Source organism: Sinohyriopsis cumingii, chromosome 5 (assembly GCF_028554795.1).
Source record: "Sinohyriopsis cumingii isolate HCF-2022 chromosome 5, ASM2855479v2, whole genome shotgun sequence".
Lineage (NCBI taxonomy): Eukaryota > Metazoa > Mollusca > Bivalvia > Unionida > Unionidae > Sinohyriopsis > Sinohyriopsis cumingii.
The window spans coordinates 20131981-20153458 of NC_142965.1; the positions used below are offsets into that span (position 1 = coordinate 20131981).

The following is a 21478-nucleotide window of genomic DNA, read 5'->3' on the forward strand; positions in this document are numbered from 1 at the left end:
AATTTAGTAGGGGACCATATGCATGGATTGACTTTTGGGATACATAAGGTAATTTAATAGGGGATTATATGAATGGGTTGACTTTTGGGATACATAAGGTAATTTAATAGTGGACCATATGCATGGATAGACTTTTGGGATGCATAAGGTAATTTAATAGGGGACCATATACATGGGTTGACATTTTGGATACATAAGGTAATTTAATAGGGGACCATATTCATGGATAGGCTTTTGGGATACATACGGTAATTTAACAGGAGACTATATGCATGGATTGCTGATATTTTTGCACTTGTACACAATAAGCACCTGGAGTGAGTAAGTAGAAGGTGCTTATATAAGGTCCCTGCTTTTATAATTACAGGCCTGATTCTTTCAAAAGATTTCTGCCATCTTTTTTATAGGTAGCTACTGGAATCCACCCAGAAGGTTAGTGTAATGTTTTATGTTATATGTATCCATATGCATTTTATATGTATTTTTTTTAATTTATTTATTTCAGAATAATGTACAGCCATTTAACGTTTTAATTATGAAATGTATTTTGTTAATATTGCTGTAATCTAATTTCAAATCCCTATTTGAACATTTGATGGCCAATATTCATCAGATTATATCTAAGTTCCAATAAAGAAAGAGACATTAGATAATTTATGGAACTTGTATGTATTTCATGTTATGCTAGACTAGAATAATTTCTCTGATTACAAATAAATGCCATGGACATTTGAGAATAGTATATTTGTATGATTTTCCCCTAAATATGGATGGAATAAAACCCCATGGCACATGTATTTACATCTGGGGATTAATGTTTTGCTTTCAATTCAAGCACCTTTTAAGGACTACTTGGCAGTTTAAAGCAGTACTTTCTGGAACTGACCCAAATTCAAGCATTTTGCCAATACTTTCTGGAAGTGACCTCAAATTCAAGCACTTTTCAGGTAAGCACCAAGATTGTTTAAACCCAGGTTGAACAAAATATCATTCTGGAAGCAAGTATGTTTCCTGGCCTTCCAATTCAGTACTATTATAAAATACTTGTAATTATTGTCCTTTTATATTTATTATGGTCATACTGTACAAATATACCATACATGATAATACCATATGCCTAGTCATACTGTACACATATACCATGCTTGATAATACCATATTCCTAGTCATACTGTACAAATATACCATACATGATAATAACATATGCCTAGTCATAATGTACCCATATACCATGCATGATAATATCATATGCCTGTTCATACTGTATAAATATACCATGCATAATAATACCATATGCCTAGTCATACTGTACACATATACCATGCATGATAATACCATATACCTAGTCATACTGTACACATATACCATACATAATAATACCATATGCCTAGTCATACTGTACAAATATGCCATACATGATAATACCATATGTCTAGTCATACTCTGGGCTGTTGCAGATTCACACTGGGTGAACAGCACTTCAGGTGAGTGTTACCTTAGCCCCCCTCCCCCAATAAAAAACATCCTCCACCTAAAACTGTTTATATTCTAAATGTACTGATATTATAATAATTATGTCTTTATTTTAAGGGTAATCTCCCTTGAGGCCTTCAACTAGTAACTCAAATATACTTTAAAAAAATTCTTTACAAATATCTTACTTCTAATTTGTTTTTTTTATGAGTAAAACTATTTACAAGTAATCATATCTTCCAATACATACTAAATTACATTTATAAAGTTTGCAGATTTTACTGAATATATAAAAAAAATTCATCTCTCCAATAACTATGTTTTGAAAGGACTTTAAGCAGGTATTCATAGTGGTTAATGATCACTTCTGTTTAAATATGCCTTTAGGCTATTCTGCAGAAATGTGGCATGCAGTAAAGGTGTCACCAGTGTTATGTATATTTTATTTAACTGTTTGTCTGTTAGTTTTAAAAAATTGTATTTCCTGTTATTGTAATGTAACATTGTTTGCTGGACTGGACCTTATCCAGCACTGAGTTCATTTATGCTTGACCTGATTGATGTTTTTACTTTTTTATTTCATTTATGTAAACAACTGATAATAGCTTCATTATTCTCTGTGTGTATGAGCTTATTAACCAAATTATTATTCAGGTAAACATGTTGATTTGGGTCAGGGTTTTTGGAGATTCCAAAGTGAATTTTACAGGCTACAGTGTTGTAAGTAAACAAGGCTCATTAGATCATTCTAGAAGGTTATTTTCCATTAGGTAATGGTTGTTTTTAGAAAATGCCTATTTGTGACCTTGGGCCAAGCAGAGAACTATATTATCTTGTGACTGAGGATTTTACCATAGAAAATAATCACTTGAATTCAATAATTTGAAGAAAATAAAATTCAGCCCAACTGGTCACAACACAATACAACTTGAAAGTGCTAGATGTTGAAGCACAAATGACCAAGTTTTCATACTCACAAGGTTATATAGTTCCCTACTAGACCTCAAGTCACAATTAGCATTTTCTAAAAAAACATTACCTAATGGAAAATAGCCTTCTAGAATGATCCTGATTTTGACAAAACAATAACCTGGATTATATATAATTCACCTAGGAAACTCCAAAACTTTGACCCAAATAAACACAATTATATCTTCTATTAATAATGATCCTGATATTAATCCCATACAAGAGATAATAATTTAGCTATGTATTAGTTGTTTACAATGAATAAAATTAAAAAAAAGTCAATCAGGTCAAGCAGAAATGAACTAAATTTTGGACAAGGTCAAGTCCAGCATATAATAATACATTGCAATAGCATGAAATGAAATAAAACTGTTTTTAAAACAAACAAACAATTAAATTATATATACATAACACTGCACAAATATACATGTTAATACCACATACCTGATCACACTGTACACATATGCCATTTATGATAATACCCTATACTGAGGCACACTGTACACATATACATATTAATGCCATATACTTGGTCACACTGTACACACATGCCATACATAATACCAGAATCCTAATCATACTGTACACATATACATGTTAATACCACATGCCTGGTCATACTGTACACATATACATGTTTACCATATACCTAGTAATACTGTACATGTTAATACCATATGGTATAACGGTACCAATTGCGCAAGTCCAGGTGGGCGGAGCTTAAGGTGTATGGAACATTGTATTCAGAATTAAAGAACAACACTAGCTGTGATTGGTGCATTATGTAAGAGTTGTACTTTCTGTTTGGCTTAAAAAAAAGTTGAGCCTCTTGGCAACATGTGAGTTTGTGTTAATTTCTATCTAGATCATATTTTGTATTTTTTATGATTTTTTTAAAATATGGTACACATGGCTGAAAATGTGCTTGTTGTGACTAGATAACTCTTACCCCTGTCTAGTTCCAGTAGAGTTATCTCTCTTAAATGCAATGGAGTACCTGGTTATGTCATTGTCAAATTGACAATCTAGCATTGTTCTATATGACAGTGTGTGACATGCATGCCCAAGTAGGACAGAAAGTATATTTATTTCACAAAACATTAGCATTGAGGTATATGGAAAAACAATTGGTACCGTGATACCTAAAGGAAAGAATAGCCTCACAGTGTATCCATAGAAACGCATACATGTGGGCGGCATTTATGAACTATACTAGTTTGATGTAGGAAAACAAATGTGTGCTGAACACTTTTTGGTCAAATATTGAAAGTTCTTTAAGAATAAAATGTATGAAATCTTCAGAAAATAGCACAAGATGGCTTTGGATGGGGACTTTTGATAACTATAGCTATGATAGATATAGGCTTGTGTTACCTGATGCCTTTATGTATGTGATGTTACCTCCTAGATTGGAATGCATGCAATAAAATAAGTTATGTAAACATAATATAGTTGATTTTGGTCAAATATTGGCTATTTTACCTGCAAAAGATGAAAAATCATGCGTACAAAAACAGCTATCTTGTTCTTGTAAGGCGTGCCATAAACCAGGATAGAGAACACTCTAAGTACATAGATCACTTGTACCATGTGGGATATTCTGGCATGAGTAATTTTTAGGTAATTTATTAAGGATATGGTATTCCTTCCCATTTTGATTTGAATTGTCCTGCTCTAATTGTCCTTTTTTTTTTTTACACTCTCCTGCTTTGAAATTGTTCATGTAGTTAGTTCAGTTCTCTTGCATTCCCTTTTGTTGAAGAAGCAGTGAATACCAACAAACAAGAACAGTTTCCTTAAGTCAGCATTTGTATAAGCCCAATTATAATCTACTATTGACTTTCAATTAATCCTATTTCTTTCCATCAAGCTGCTCTTGTGGAATTTCCATGTTTGGTCCAACATTACAGAATGATAAACATTTTAGTCACACAGTGCATATTCATTCCATTGAAATCCACACTCAGACTAACTTTGCATCCCATCGCAAGAATCCAAATTGGCATCAGATGATATCTGCATGGTTATGGAAGGCTGCACTCTACATGCCGGCATTGTAGAAAATATGAACTATGTGATATGAAAGAGGTGCGTCATCTTAGAAATTAAAATTACATGACTCTTGAGGTCTCCACTAAATATAGGAGTCTAAATGTTAGGTTCTCACTTTATCAGTAATGTATTTTGAGATAATTTAATTGCAATGAAGTTAATACAGGTTGTTGATGAACTCATCTATATTACATGGATAATGTATTAGAGGTTACCAAAATTACATGGATAATGTATTAGAGGTTACCACACCTTATGTATATCATTCAGTTATCTCCCTTACACCAGTCATAACATTTCAAGGAAATAAAATCTCACATTTTCAGTGACTGGTTATGAAAATAAAGAGAAGATTTGTGAAGTATTATATTAGCCCTCAATCTTGATGCAAATGTAAGTAGAAGCAATTTAATAATTTCTCACAGTAAAGTTTACAAGCTTAAAAACTGATAAGGTATGTTCTGCTTGGATCTGAGATGAGTTTCTCTCTATCTTATGCCAATTATTATTAAATTCTTATGTAGAAGAAATATACTTTATATGTATCTATATTATCTAAATTATTCACCCTTTTATATTAGATGGAAATGAACACAACTTCACTTGAAATTTGGGTACCTGTAAGGGAAGTTATAGCACAGTTGCCTTTGGGCTGTCCTTGGACCTGTTGGGCCCTGCCCCATATATTTGTCCAAGGTAAGGTCATAAAACTTTCACTTCTCATTTTTTGCATTGCTGATTTTGCCTCCTTTAATTCCTTTATCATAAGCTACCTCTCCCTTTTAGATAAACACTTTCCTCCTGTTTTTAACTCCATTTGATGTGCTATACTTAGTGTTTATATTTGGCATTTTTCTGTATTTTATTCCCCTAATTTCACCCCCAATCCAACATAACCACTTAGAAGGTGCAATTTACTATATTTGGTGACTGATTGGCTTATTGAAACAATTTTATTCACATTACAAAGGAGGAAAGCTTACTATCTGTGTTACAAAGAGGATGGGTAGGTGGACCTTTGTGTGAGGACTGGTGGTTAGTGACCTCTTGTATCTGCAGATAGTGTAAAATGGTCAAAGCTTATACTTTATAATAAGATTGGGTCATGTCCACCTGTCTCTGATGTTAAGTTCTGCACCTACCAAACAAATATAAATTCCTATCTTTTAGGTGAATTGTACATTTTGAAGTAGGACAGGTACATACTATTTGGTACATTGACCTTTGACCTAGTTATTACATAATATGACATAATGTGATTTATCCCATATCACCTATGTGAAGTTCAATAAGTGCTGATATGAATAAGATACAACTCATAGTTGAAAGAATTCATTTTATTTCAAAAGATGATTTTGATATGAAGCAAAAGTATGAAAACAATAGTTCAAAACAGCTCAATGAGATTTCTATACACATTCATATAACACATAGCTTAGTACCTCATCAAATTGTTTTTCACAAGTGAGACTAAGTATATTTGTTACTTATACAGTCCTGAACTATTTCACAGATTATTGGAAAAATTAAGGTTTGCTATAGGTATAACGGTACCAATTGCGCAAGTCCAGGTGGGCGGAGCTTAAGGTGTATGGAACATTGTATTCAGAATTAAAGAACAACACTAGCTGTGATTGGTGCATTATGTAAGAGTTGTACTTTCTGTTTGGCTTAAAAAAAAGTTGAGCCTCTTGGCAACATGTGAGTTTGTGTTAATTTCTATCTAGATCATATTTTGTATTTTTTATGATTTTTTTAAAATATGGTACACATGGCTGAAAATGTGCTTGTTGTGACTAGATAACTCTTACCCCTGTCTAGTTCCAGTAGAGTTATCTCTCTTAAATGCAATGGAGTACCTGGTTATGTCATTGTCAAATTGACAATCTAGCATTGTTCTATATGACAGTGTGTGACATGCATGCCCAAGTAGGACAGAAAGTATATTTATTTCACAAAACATTAGCATTGAGGTATATGGAAAAACAATTGGTACCGTGATACCATATACATGGTCATGCTCTACATGTCTTTATGTTAATACCACATACCTGGTCATACTGTACACATATACATGTTAATACCACATACCTAGTCACACTGTACACATATACATTTTAATACCACATACCTCCTGGTCATATTGTACACATACACATCATAATACCCTATGTCTGGTTCTACTGTGTAAATATACTATACATGATAATACCCTATACCTGGTATTATAATTCTATGGTCTTAAAACTAAGCAACAAAAAAGAGAGTGAAAACCAACAAGTTTTATAAAATTCAGCAAATAATTTATTTCCTTGGAATAAAAAGTGAAGTTTTTAAAAGAACTTACAATATTGTGAATTAAATCCCAAATATCCTTAAAGTTCCATCACAAGTCCAAATGTATGAAGTTCCAATTGAACTCCACTGGTGTTCCAAATAAATTCCAGTATTGAATATGGTGATGTGTCTGTAGTCACAAAGGTACCAATGGCCTGGAATGTGATAATGTGGTAAGTCTTTTGATGTATCACAGTAATATAATCCCAAATGTCCTTGAATATACATATAATTAAAATTATTTCTTGTGAATGGCATAAAATATACATGAAGCAATATAATATTTATATACACTTGAAAGTGCATCTGCAATTAAATTGTCTTTTCCCTTGACATGCCTGATGTCAATATTGTACTCCTGCAACATCAAAACTTGACCCTAATAATCTCTTATTTTTGCATTTCATTTTGCTAATGAAAGTAAGGGTTTTGATCACTGAATACAATAATTGGAGTATAGAGTATCCTGAATGAATATCAGTAGTGTTCCAAATGAATTCCAGTCTTGAAAATGCTGAAGTAACAATAGCCGGGAATAGTGTTGCTATGGCTGGGAATAGTGTTGGTATGGCTTGGAATAGTGTTGGTATGGCCGAGAATAGTGTTGGTATGGCTGGGAATAGTGCTGGTATGGCTGGGAATAGTGTTGGTATGCTATCAGTCTTGATGTAATCACAATGACATAATCAAAAATGTATCTAGATAAATTCATAATTATCACATAATTGTGATTTAATCCAGAATATTAATAATTGGCACTTTATTATTCCAGTGAATAATTTAAATTAATAAATCCTCTCAAATATTAACTAAAGACAAATAAAACTGACTCCAAGACTGGTGTTTAGATATGAATGAAGAAGTTTAATTTTCCCTTAAATAAAAAACTGGAGTAAGGTCATTTCCAATCAAATTCATAAACAAGATAGATTTGTAGAAAGCTCCAAGGTCAAAGGCCACATAAACATGTTAACCTGCAAGTAATAATGCTCGTAATATATGATCTAAACTCATAGACAAAAATTAGCTATGTAATATGCTGACCACTCCAGTGGATTCAGTGGTTAGAGCATCCACCTCTGATGCGGGATGTTGCAGGTTCTATCCCCAACCGATCCATACCAAAGACTTGTAAAAATGTAGTTGCAGCTGTCTAGCTTGGGTACATACATACATACATACATACGTACATACATACATACACACCTAACATACATACATACATACATACCTACCTACCTACCTACCTACGTATGTACGTACATACATACATGCATACGTACATACATACATACAACATATATACATACATACATTTCTGTGTGCATATGTATGTACATACATACATACATACATACAATCATACATACATACATACATACATACTTACATACATACATACATACCTTTGTGTGTGCATATGTATGTACATATGTGCATGCATAAATAAATACACACACACACACACATACATGTACTGCTCCAGTGGCCTAGTGGTTAGAGTATCTGCCTCGGATTTGGGAGGTCATGGGTTTCGATCCCCGGCCAAGTCATACCAAAGACTTACACAAATGGTACTAACATCTCCCTCGCTTGGTGCTCAGCTTTTAGAGGTTATTGTTAGGACTGGTCGGCCTGGTGTCAAGATAACGTGACTGGGTGGGACATGATGCTACGTCTGTGGCATTATGCCCCAGTCCTAGACATCACTATACACTGCCACACAGCATTCTGAAAAATTTTTAAAGCTGCATTAAAAACGATCAAAATATCTCTCTCTCTCTCTCTCTTTCTCACACACACACACACACACACACACACACAAATGTAACACATGTTGTTTATATAAAAAAGACATTTAGTCCAACTCCTACCTTCTGTTATGGATAAAGGTCAATCACACAATGCAAATATAAATATATATATACAACCTCACACAATACAAATTATATATACATATATACTCACACAATACAAATTATATATACATATATACTCACACAATACAAATTATATATACATATATACTCACACAATACAAATTATATATACATATATACTCACACAATACAAATTATATATACATATATACTCACACAATACAAATTATACATACATATATACTCACACAATACAAATTATATATACATAACACTACCATGTATAGGCTACCATGTGCTGAAAAATGGCATCAAGTCCACAAAAAACATGAGCCATCTGTCTTGTTTGTATACAATGTTCTGGTCTTGGCTGTCTTAAAAGAAAGAAATACACATGTTTCCACACAGTGTTCCTCTTTCTAACACTTTACCAAAGTAATATCAGGCTGCCTTGGGTCTCTTATTAGGATTTCAATGAGGTATTGCAATTGAATTCCTTCTTTTTTTTAAAAGCACTTTTTATGCACATGTGTTTGGCAAGAACATTTTTCCTTGTATTATGATAAAAAGAGCCAGGCACAGACGATATTTTTGACCTCATTTCTATGCTATACAAACATTCTTCCGTGACTCAAACCTATGACTAGGAAAGAAATGTATGAAACATTTTATACAGATGATTAAATACTTCTGTCAGAAACATGCTGGCCTCAAGCTGTAGACAAATTAGTTATATTTTCAGTTATAATATTGTAAATGTCAACATGTATCACTTAAGGCAATAAAAACAAAATCTTTCTCCCAAGCAAGGTGACAGATGAAAAACCTTAAGAATTTTAAGTATCTAATAGAGAAAAGACATGGGGCTGACTGCACAGACCTAAAGGATACGAAGTACCAAATGCAGAAAATAATTTAGCTTAGTGTGCAGACCTAAATGATTTGAATTATCTAATACAGAAAAGACATGGGGCTTACTGTACAGACCTAAATGATTTGAAGTATCTAATAGAGAAAAGACTTTGGCTTATTGTACATACCTAAAAGATATGAAGTATCTAATACAGAAAAGACATAGGGCTTATTGTACAGACCTTAATAATTTGAAGTATATAATACAGAAGATATACTGAGCTTACTGTACATACCTAAAGGATATGAAGTATCAAATGCAGAAAAGATATTGAGCTTGCTATACAGACCTAAAGGATATGAAGAACCAAATACAGAAAAGACTTTGGCTTATTGTACAGGCCTAAATAATTTGAAGTATCAAGTACAGAATATTAGGGGCAGGGTTAAGGTTATGTTTCAGAGCAAAACATGCATAATGGTGACTTATTTTTGTAGTCAATGACTTACGAAGGGGCAATCCAAGAATAAAACAAATTATCTTGTAAATAATTGATAACAAAAGAAGAATGATGATACTCAATTTCCTGTTTGCATATGTTTTCTAAATCACTCAGAAAAGATTTTTAACTCTCAAGTTCAAAACCTTCTCAATGCTATGACCAATGGGATTCAGTCATTCCCAAAAGTGCCTGCAAACCTTGACACACAGCTCTGTAGTCATGATTTTAATGAATGATCCATTACATTGTTTGAAGTAATAGTAGTGTATAAGTAGTATATGGGGACCATTCAGGGCAGTGGACTATGGGGCAATGTGGGGAAATGAACATAGGGTTGTGACTGTCAAGGGCAATGAGACTATTGAGGGCAATATGAAAAATGAACATAGGGTTGGGACTGTCTAGGGCAACAGGGGAATTACATAGAGCCTCTATAGGGCAATATGGGATATTAATATCGTGGAACACTTGGGTGCAATATGGGAAATTAACATGGGTAATGTCACGGTACTGGACACTGGGGAAATTGGCAACAATGTTGCTAGTGGCTGTCCTCAATCGGGTGGAGATGTTAGCAACAATGTTGCAAGTTGCTGACCTCAGATTGCACACGTGTGTACTAGATACCTGTTGCATAATGACTACATTCTTGTATCCAAGATTTATATATAAAGCATTACCTAGATCTGAAATGATGTTGGAGATGTTCATAAATTTGCATAATTGTAATGATGCTATAAAAAGCTATAATCAAGGAAAAGACCAACGCCAAAATGGATGTGACTAAAAGTACGCTAAAATTACGAATTTGTTCCAGAATTTAACGGAGACTAAACATATGCCTGAACGTTATATTATTGATTTAGACGAAAATGGATAAACCTGGTAACTATTTATAGCAACAACTTGTATAAAAATCCTGTAGAAAACCCCAGTATATATCTATTGCTACAACTTGTCTTGCTGAAATTCCTTTGTGTGGGGAAAACCCACTCTCTATTTATAGATATAAAATGTGATAAATCCTTTAAAAAAAACGCTAGTATCTCTTTATAGTCTCATCTTTTAGCAAAATCCTATGGAAAAGACCCAAGTCTATATTTACAGCCTCAAAATGATGTCACGGTACTAGACACTGGGGAACAATTGGCAATAATGTTGCAACTGTCTGACTTCAATCGGAGCGGCTACTTAGTAACAGTGTTGCAAGTGGATGACCTGAATACCAGCTGCCGTAGGTAGGTAGGTGAAATGAACTTGATAGCGACATTGGTTCATAGGGACAAACACAACATGGACATATACATTCACATACATATACACACACACAAGCACACATACTCAAACGCCATGTGTTGGCTTAAAATGCAAGAAAAAGATATAAGATCTCACAAAATCGACACCACAAAATTACCATATGGTAAAAAGCTAGCAATTATAGTCACTACTTGTCAGAAAGTCCATTTTAAAAAGCCTATTATCTATTTATAGTCACAACTTGTGGTAAAATATTATGGAAAACCCAGTATATATTTATAGCCTCACCTTGTATCACAATCCTATTTAAATGCCCTACTATTTATTTATATGTACTATCTGTGGAAATTCCTATGGAAGAAACCCAGTATCATTTTATAGCCAAAACTTACGGAAATTCCTATGGAAAACCCAAGTCTATATTTATAGCCTCAAAATTTCTAGCCTCAATTACATCACAGTACTTGACACTGGGGAACAATTAGCAACAATGTTGCAACTGGCTGATCTCAATCAGGCGGATGTTGAGTAACAGTGTTGCAAAGTGGCTGACCTCAACATGCGCTACTGTGTGTAGGTGAAATTAATTTTATTGGGACACTTTTTTTTTAGGGACAAACAAGACACACTCTTGCACACCTTATATGCCATCCAATACCCCATACAATTATTATCCATTACCTCATCTATACCATCCATCACCCCAACACACTATCCAAAAACGTCCTGTGTAAGGTTAGAGTGCAAAAGAAGGAGCTGAAAGGAAACAAAACACACTCTCACACATCTTATCTACCACTCAACACCTCATGCACATTCAATCCAAAACGACTCACGTTAGTTTGGAGTATAATTGAAGAAGATGAAATTTCACAAACGATCTCACTAGGCTGCAAACAAATAAAATAATTTCCTCAATGGAGTAGTATATCTTTTCTAGAGATCTGGGTAGCCCTGAAAATGACTGTTTTTGTTTTAGGGTTTTGGTAATCTGTTAGCGTCTGCGAGGAGGATTGTCACGACTCGCTACAGGTTTTCCTACAGGATACGGTCTTCTTCTTCAGAAGGAGAAGAACTCCTTAGTGTCCACTCTACAATCCACAAAACCTCTTTCTTGCTCATGCTGCAGCCTGTATTGTTGTTGCTGCTGCTGACCTTGTTTCTGTTGCCTATATCTCTCTGTCCACATTTCTTCTTGCTTCACTTCTTCTCTAAAGACATCTCCGATTAGGTCTTGCGCCACTTAAAGCATCCTGACATTGTCTATTTCTCTCGGCTTCTGCATCAGGTTCTGCCAGACACGATGCAGATGTACGCTGCCTCCGTTCAGCTTCGCTAATTTCGAAAAAATGTTTGTGTTGACCAGTCAGCAATGGATTTCGAGACTTGACTTGGCTCGACTTTTAATTTTCGTCGCATTCGCCATATGGCATGCGCGACGGGTTAATGCCCCCACCGCGGGCTAATTAATTAATCGCAGGGGAAGGAAAAAGAGGCTCAATCCCCAGCACGTTTATGCACACAAATTGTGCTGATTAATTTGTCCGATTCCAAAGCATTTATTCGCCACCGGACATACGGTGGGCGGGAATAGAAACACACATGCCCATTGTCTAAGTCTGTATCTAGTATAAGACACTTATTGGGATAACAACCCATTCATAGCGCCACCCCGGTTCCGTACTTACACCTTCATCGGGGCACATGTTAATTTAGACGAGTGGGAGTAGTCCCACATTTCGTCTTTTTGTGTTCCGAGCGAGGAAGAGGAGGAGAGGGACTCGGCAAGAGGTGGCAAGCGCCAACTGAAGTACTGAAACATCGGAGTTGTACTCTAATCAAAATTAGTCCAGTTATTCTAATAAACAATTTAAAATACCAATAATGTGTAGGCCACCTGTATAATTAACCGAATCTATTAAGTCCAACAAATTTCTTTAATTTATTCACACATTTGAATTGAATTATGCGTACCTCTAATTTCCAAACTAACACCAATCAGTTAAGTCTAAATGACTCATTATTTTTGTATCACGCACAATAAGGACATATAATTTTGATGGCGGTGAGTAAAGGATCAATTCAGGTTTATGATAAAAGCATTACACTGGACAACAAATTTTTACAAAAGTCATGTTACTGAAATAAAATTAGTCAATTCTTATCAATTTTTATGTGCTGAACACGAATATGACAGTCAAATTGCAAAATTGGCTCTAGTTTTTTTGTAATCTGCAAGAAATTAATGTTTACATAACGAAATGCATTCCAATAGTAAAAGGTCAACTGTAATAGCCTACCTATAAAAAATCAAGTCATTGACTACATCTTAGATTTCTTCGCCTGTCTCTTGTACAGCTGTTCGGGAGCATCTCTGAGGAGTGTCCAGCAGTAGTCAGCCAGCATTGTAGTGGACCATTTTCCCTGGTATCTTTGTTCCATTGTTGCGATATCTTGATGAAAACGTTCGCCGTGTTCATCACTAACAATACCACAGTTGCTAGGAAAGAAATCCAAATGGGAATGAAGGAAGTGAATCTTTAGAGACATATTGCAGCCAAGTTTCTTATACTTCATCAACATGTCTTCTACTAGTTCCTTATAGTTTTCTGCCCTAACATTTCCGAGGAAGTTTGTAGAAACTAGGCGAAAAGCATTCCATGCTTGTTTCGCGTCACCTTCCAGCAAGTTGTTGAACCGGTCATCTTTGAAAAGCTCTCGAATCTGAGGACCCACAAAAACTCCCTCTTTAATCTTTGCTTCGCTGAGTCAAGGGAATTTTTCATGCAGGTATCGGAATGCTGGCAAAGTCCGGTCAATGGCTTTCACGAAGTTCTTCATCAAACCTAGTTTGATGTGAAGGGGTGGTAGCAAGATTTTCTGAGCCTCAACCAGAGCTGGGTGTTGGATATTCTTCTCTCCAATGGCTACATTCTGCCTGTGAGTCCATTCCTTCCTCATGTAGTGCATTTCCCTTGCTCGGCTATCCCACTCGCATAAGAAACACATGTATTTTGTATATCCTTGCTGCAGTCCCATTAAAAGGGCAACTACCTTCAAATCACCACAGAGGTGCCAGCTGTACTTGTTATACTCAATGGAATTCAGTAGCTGCCTTAAGTTATCGTATGTCTCTTTCATGTGGACAGCATATGCTACTGGAATAGATGGAAGAATGTTTCCATTGTGCAAAAGCACAGCCTTGAGACTCAGTTTCGAAGAGTCCACAAATAGTCTCCATTCTTGTGGGTCATGAGTGATTTTTAAAGCATTCATGAGGCCCTCAATATCGGAACAGAATATCAGATTACTTTCCTTTCTGAAGAAAGGCTCCAATTGCTGGTGGCGCTTTCGATATGCAGTAATTGTGACATCTTCTTCTAGAAGATTCCATTGTTGGAGTCTTGATCCTAGCAATTCTGCCTTGTTCTTTGATAAGTCCAAATCACGAATCAGGTCATTTAGTTCTTCCTGTGTTATTCTGTGTGGGGTTGATGATGCACCACAGTGAAAATCTGGATCACTGCATGCTGATGGACCAGGAGAAGAACAGGTCGACTCACCTTTGTCTTCGTCAGATGAATCAAGAGAATATTCTGCTGGAGGTTCTGGAATAGGAAGTCCCTCACCATGTGGAACTGGTCTCAATGCAGACGGAATGTTTGGGTAGACTATTCTCGACTTCTTTCGCTTCATTATTCCGCCGGAAAGAGGAGGAACCAAGCAGAAGTAACAGTCATTTAGGTGGTTGCTTGGCTCTCTCCACACCATTGGGACTGCAAACGGCATTGATGACCTTTTGCAATTCAACCACTGTGAAAGCTGTGTTGTACATGTAGCACAGCATATATGCGGAGCCCAAGGCTTGTCTTGGTCACCAACCTTGCATCCGAAGTAAAGATGATATGCCTTCTTCACTTGAGAATTGATACTTTTCTTCTGGTTGGCAAATGTCACTTCCCCACAAATATAGCAAAAATTGTCCGCGGTATTAACACACTTTCGAGGCATTACTGTTCTTTATTGTACGTAAATGGATAAAATAATAAGTTTTATGTAACAGTAGCTTGAACTGTCTCGCACAACGTCTAAAATATTTTAAATGCTGAACCTATCTGATTGGGCTTTATATAGTACACTGCTTACGTCAGCTTCAGCAGCCGCCTGGCATTAGTATAATAGGCCTACACATGTATAGTACACTGCTGATGTCAACTTACTTCAGCAGCCACATGGCATTAGTATTGCATTGCATCAGAAAATGATGCAATCAACTGTGGATGATGTGAGCATGATGGTATTATGCAATGTTACATCATTATTCCGGATGTTGCTGCAGTCCTACTGGAGAAATTTACACAGTGAAACATAGAAAATGAGGTATATGAATATCTTCAAAACGAGAGCCAATACAAATTTTTCACGGTTATATTCGTGTTCGGCACACCAAAATACTACAGATTAGGGCCTTTTCAAGTCAGTAATGATTTCACTGTTGACCAGTGTTATCGAAAGAAGTTTTCAATAACCAAAATGAAAACGTCATGCATTCAGGTAATCTCACATCATACGTCAGGTCTTTTCACCCCCGAGTCGCTGATTTAAATTTTTTCCGGACGTAGACAATTTTTATCTGTATTAACTACATCTCAGCAATAGCTGTATTCCGGAGTACCTGCGATGAAAAAAAGACGAAATATCGTTGGATGGGTAATTGTAAACTTATAAAACTAACCCATGTGCGCTTACATGGGCCCCTCCGAACCTAAGAAAGGTTTTTTATTTTAAAGCACACGGGGTTCACTTAGGTTGTGTGTGTGCTTGATTATAAATTAACAAACTAAAACCCCTCTGGGTCTCTAAAATTTTGTTTCGCACTTAGAGATTCAACAAGTACAATGGAGACACAAGAAAAAATATAACAATTACAAAGAAAAAAATATATCAATTACCCAAGATTCAACAGATATCCAACGTCGTTCAACCTGGTCACAAGCAATTCCTTTTGCTATTTTTTTGTGTGTATATGTCTGTGAGTCTCGTATAAATTTAGGTCGTTCGCGAGAATTGTTTTTGTCTCTTGTTCATAAAAGCGTCTGATTCCACAATGGAGGTTTTATTGATGGGTAACAACAAAATTCGGCCGCCATTTTTGGGGTGTCAGCCCACTTTGCTGCTTATATTGATATACTTGACAGTGGATATTTTTAAAAATAAAGGAACTAGGTGGGGATAATTCCCCCTTTGAAGACGCTGATGCCTATATCTCTATAGAGTTTAATGGCTTGTCAGCACACCACAGGTTATTTGGTGCCAATGTAAATGAAAATTATAGGTTGTAATGATAAAGGATTGCAAAGGGAAACTTTTAAGATTGGTTAATTGACAATATTGTTTGGCATTCCTGAAATTTGAAACGGTGAAAAAGAATATCATGATAAAAAAAAAACAATCTTTGCAAAGAGCTAATTTACTAGCCTATTTTTTTTAAATAAAAAAAAAATGTCTTTTCTAAAATTTGACAATAATCAAAGTACCAACTGAGTAATGTTGAACAATGAAACGAGAAGAGGGCGTGAACGCACAGCTGAAGCAAATTAAAAACTTCAATTGGATAGCCAGATATCAATCCCAATCAGTTTTACATAGTGGAGAATTTCCTGTTTACATAGCTATCAGTTATTTACGTAATATAAACCTATATTGAATGTCAAAACTTGTCAATTAGTTCCTAATTTAAAATATAAGGTAGTATATGCAGAATATGAAATATTAGACTAAGACAACTCAATAAAGCAAGCCAGAATATGAGATAATGGACTTAGACAACTCAATAAAAGTTTTCATTTAATAAAATAAAAGAAAGGTAGTATGTGCATTGTTTGGCAAAGGTAATATTTAGACAAAATTACATAAATAAGGTATCAAATTTCATCCCACATTACAAAGAATAAAATAATTTTACCGTACAGAAAAATAAATTAATACAATACGAGTGAAACCTAGCCGGCGCCCCTGGAGGAGGAGCAGTCTAATGCACACGCCATTACCGATTACTGCCATCTCACCTCAGTCCGCGTGAGTTCGAGTCTCGGGATCGGTAAGTAAGGGTATGTAAGAGTAGCTAACTGTGTGTCAGTGGTTTATAACGGATTTTAACGGGTTCTTACACCAGTTATACTGACCGCCACTTATAGCCTGTCTTGCGTTGAGAAATGGCTTTAAACCCAAAAACAACAACGACAAACCTAGCCGCCAAACCACATGTCCGCGAAAAGTGCACATATTCAAACCCTGGGTGATCGCGAGGTATAAGTCGATCTCACTTACAGATCACAAGAGTGTCACCTCTGTCTGAGTGGGTTTGAGTCTCGGGATAGGCCAATGTGCCAGTAGCCCCCGTTGTTCAAATGTTTTCCCTGTCTCTTCCTTAACCATATATACTGGCCTCCACGTGTAGTCTATCATGTGCTGAAAAATATTAAAAAATACAGTTGTAAAATTTAAAAAATGGACATGAAGAAAAGAAACCCGTGTAGTTGTTGATGTTGTAGGGCTTAACGCTATTTTTCAGCACAAGATATGCTATACATGGCGGCCAGTAAAAAAATAAAATAAAATAAAAAAAATTAATAAACAAAACGGGAAGACCCCGGAAAACTACACTTAATACTTTGATTGGTGACTATAGAAAGATACAGGCCCGGCCCTAGGGCAAGGCAAACGAGGCAACCGCCATGGGTTCCGCGCTTTCAGGAAATCAACTCCGCATGCAATTGTATTGCTTGGGGCACCGCTTATCGCTTTTGCTGCCTTGGGCCCCGCACGCTGCCTTTGGCCCCGCACATCCTAGAGCCGAGCCTGGATAGATAAAGAAAACAGCGTGACGGCAGAAAAATGAACTAAACGGGGCAGTATGGACGTCATGTGGTTGCGAGATTTAATAGATAAATACTTAATATATCATTTATTAGATAAATATGTAATCAGTCATATCAGCACGCAATTTTAAATTTTATTTTACATCCACACACTTGCTGTCTCAGTGTAAAAAAGCATTACCTGGTGATGATGAATTAAAATCAAATAGCAACAGCACAAAGAGACGAAAACATTTGTCTTGATGTGCAACAATTTTACAGTTCCACCAGACCGTGATAAGATATATCTGAAGGAAAAGAAAAGACAATGATTGATGATGAGCCAGAAGACCATCGAGAATGAACACCAGTGTTTTGGCTAGCTACATATAGGTCCTTCTTTCTGACATATTAAAAAATGAAGGTATTAAATCAGAGTATATGGCCTTTAGTTATTTGCACATCGCATGTACAGCTGCAAAACAAAACACCTACTAGTACTACACCAATTCTTTTGACAGTATCAAACACTGTTAAAAAGATAAGGAAGCTCTTAATTTTAGAACAGACAGCGTATAACTCCAGTGAATACATTATGACCATATTTCAACAATACACACCAGCATTAATATGAGCGAATTTGGAGACAAAGAGCCCCTTGTGGGACAAGGGAGAATTTAACAAGGGAGAGCCTATCGAGGACAATGGACCTTTACGATCTTGGACAAAATGGTTACAGTGTTACAAGTGACTGACCTCATGTGGGTGGCTTCGAAACAATGTTGCAGTTGACTTTAATAAGTGCTGCTATAAATAAGTATGGTAAATCCTATGTTAAATTTCTCCATAGTTTTAACATGGGAAAAGGTTTATAGTGACAAAAAGGGTTTATAGGGTCATAAGAGTTTATGAGGACAAAAGTGTTGATGGGGACAAACTATTAAACACACACAAACAAACACAAACACACACACAATTTGGCAAGAGTGAAAGAACATCTTTTCGAGGCATATGAATGGCTCTTTAAAGGGCCGTTGGGGTTTTCTGCTTTCTTCCTGACCTCCAGTTCTTCCACCATCTCCTCAGTTTGTCAAGAATCTTAACTTTCTTCTTTCCATCCTCATGGATCCAGACAAGATGACCTATGGCTCGGAAGTATTTCCTTGACATTGGTCCACTTTTCATTCATTCTTTGGAAATCGCGTTGTTTGCTCTCATTCAACTTTCCTCCTTTTCCTTTCTCTCCATGTCCCATACGGTCTTCTTCTTCTCTTTTCCTTCCTCCATCACTTCTTTAATCAAGTTCTTTTCTCTTTGGAGGGCTGTCGCTTCCCTTATCACTTGGCTTAGCGTTACCATTAAGTCTCAACTTGCACGAGTAGCTAGCTGATCAATGTCGATCAGGATGTTTACTGCTTCTTATAACTTTTCTGTCATCTTATTCTCTTGTCGGATTGACGATGAATGGTAAAGCAGTCTGTCTTTTTGTCTATCTGTTGAATTAGAGTCGTTTTAGCCCATTCAGCCTGTGCGACTGATTGATGTTAGTTAGTTGAATTAACGTGGTTTTCGTACTGTTGCCTGGTAATTAATCCTGGGGGAAAGAATTAGTGCCTCATCCCCCAGGCGTTTATGTGCACAAAGTGCACTGTTAATTAGCCTCAGCTGTGGATCCAAATTGGACCCTAACAGTCTGAATGGAGAGCTTTCATGAGTGGGACTGGACCCACGCACTCACGTTCTTAAGGTAATAGTTTACCAGTCAGTGGGGTGTCAACCAAAGCAGTATGCAATGTCAGTCGCGACTGGTCGGCGACTATGACGTCACACTGGGACACCTGGTTTTTTTTTGCGGGTGGAAATTGTTCCACATCTCCGCTCATGTACGAATGTCCGAGAGTGGCAAGAGAGGAAAAACGGTCCGGTAAGAAGGCTATCCGTACGAGAGTCACTGAACACCAGCCCGTACTTAATCAAGTTTTAGTCCAGTTATTTATTGGACCCTAACATAACCAATAATGTGTAAACCACCTGTGCAATTGGGTCAAATCCAAACAAGTCTTGTAATTTTCCTATCTCCTAACAATTCCAATAGTTCAAATACAAGTTTTTGGGTTCCGGGGGGAGTATGGTTGCAAAGCTGAAACTTAAAGGAATTGACGGAAGGGCACCACCAGGAGTGGAGCCTGCGGCTTAATTTGACTCAACACGGGAAAACTCACCCGGCCCGGAAAATGTAAGGATTGATTCTGAGATTATTTTAGCCTTATTTTCCAATGGTTAGTCATTTTGGGATCCATACTCGGATGCCGAAAAGGTAATAATTAATGTTTTACAGATCCATGATGCAGGGTCAGGGAAGTAGACCATATCTGTTTTGGAGATCTAAAACGTTTAGTTCCTTCTTTAGTTCATGAATTATTTTGCCCCCTGGGTTTGTTGAGACCAGTTTATGTCCGAAGAGTGTGTTGCACATATCAATAATTTTTATAGCTGGATGCGACTTGTCATGGATAGAGATTCTAGCCGCATCTCTTAGAATAGTTTCTTTTCGTCTACGGTTAATGGGGTGGTTCTCCGGTTAGTATCTGCAGTTCTTCCAGAGATGTACTTAAGAGAGTGCCGGCTTTAGCAGAGCTTTATATTGTATTTGATCTAATAGTCTGAGTAGTGATGGGCTGGACCGGGAATGGAGGTGGTAAACATGGCGTCCATAGCCTATTTTGGACCGAATTAAAGATCAAGATTATTTGAGAAGAGTGTCCTTGTCCGCTCGAGGAGATTGGGATCCTTAATGCATCTTCTAATAAGCTCCGTTATGTGGTTTGTCTCATGTAATGTGCTCATCATATATCATATGATGGAATTTTGCAGACATTTAAAATTTAATCAAGGTGTTGTTCTAACATAACTTTAGTAGGTTAGGTTTGATTTTAAATTTTGGATTGCAGATTATTTTGGATCGGCTTTTCCGATGATGTGACCTCCAACAGACATCGAGGTGGTCCTCATAAAAGCATAAGACAAGAAACGAGCTACAGAACATTCGCTTTTATATTATGGCAATTATGCTAAAACTACATACTGTTGCCTCAATCAAATAAGCACAACAATGCGGATAGGAAACAGCTACAACAATATTCAAGTGTAAATAGTCCCTAAGTTCCACCTTTAATGAAGAAAAAGACAAAGCCCAAAAGTCGTGTATGTTCCTGGTAAATTCTTTATTACTCACACTTAGCACAGCAAAATTGCATATTGAGAGTGTGCCACATGATTCATGGCACCACCTGGA

The 21478-nt window shown here is 36.3% G+C and overlaps 1 long non-coding RNA gene across 3 annotated transcripts in view; it reads left to right on the top strand.

The window, feature by feature from the left end:
* Nucleotides 1–302: 302 nt before the first annotated feature.
* The window catches only part of LOC149798746 (uncharacterized), a 126792-nt gene continuing 105616 nt past the window's right edge, over nt 303–21478 (top strand). Inside the window, exons 1-3 of one of the 3 annotated variants that reach the window (XR_016421025.1) lie at nt 303–432; nt 836–947; nt 11174–11308. This is a non-coding gene — a long non-coding RNA (uncharacterized LOC149798746). The remainder of the gene's footprint in view (nt 433–835; nt 948–11173; nt 11309–21478) is intronic. The other 2 variants (XR_016421024.1, XR_016421023.1) reach the window with 2 other exon arrangements.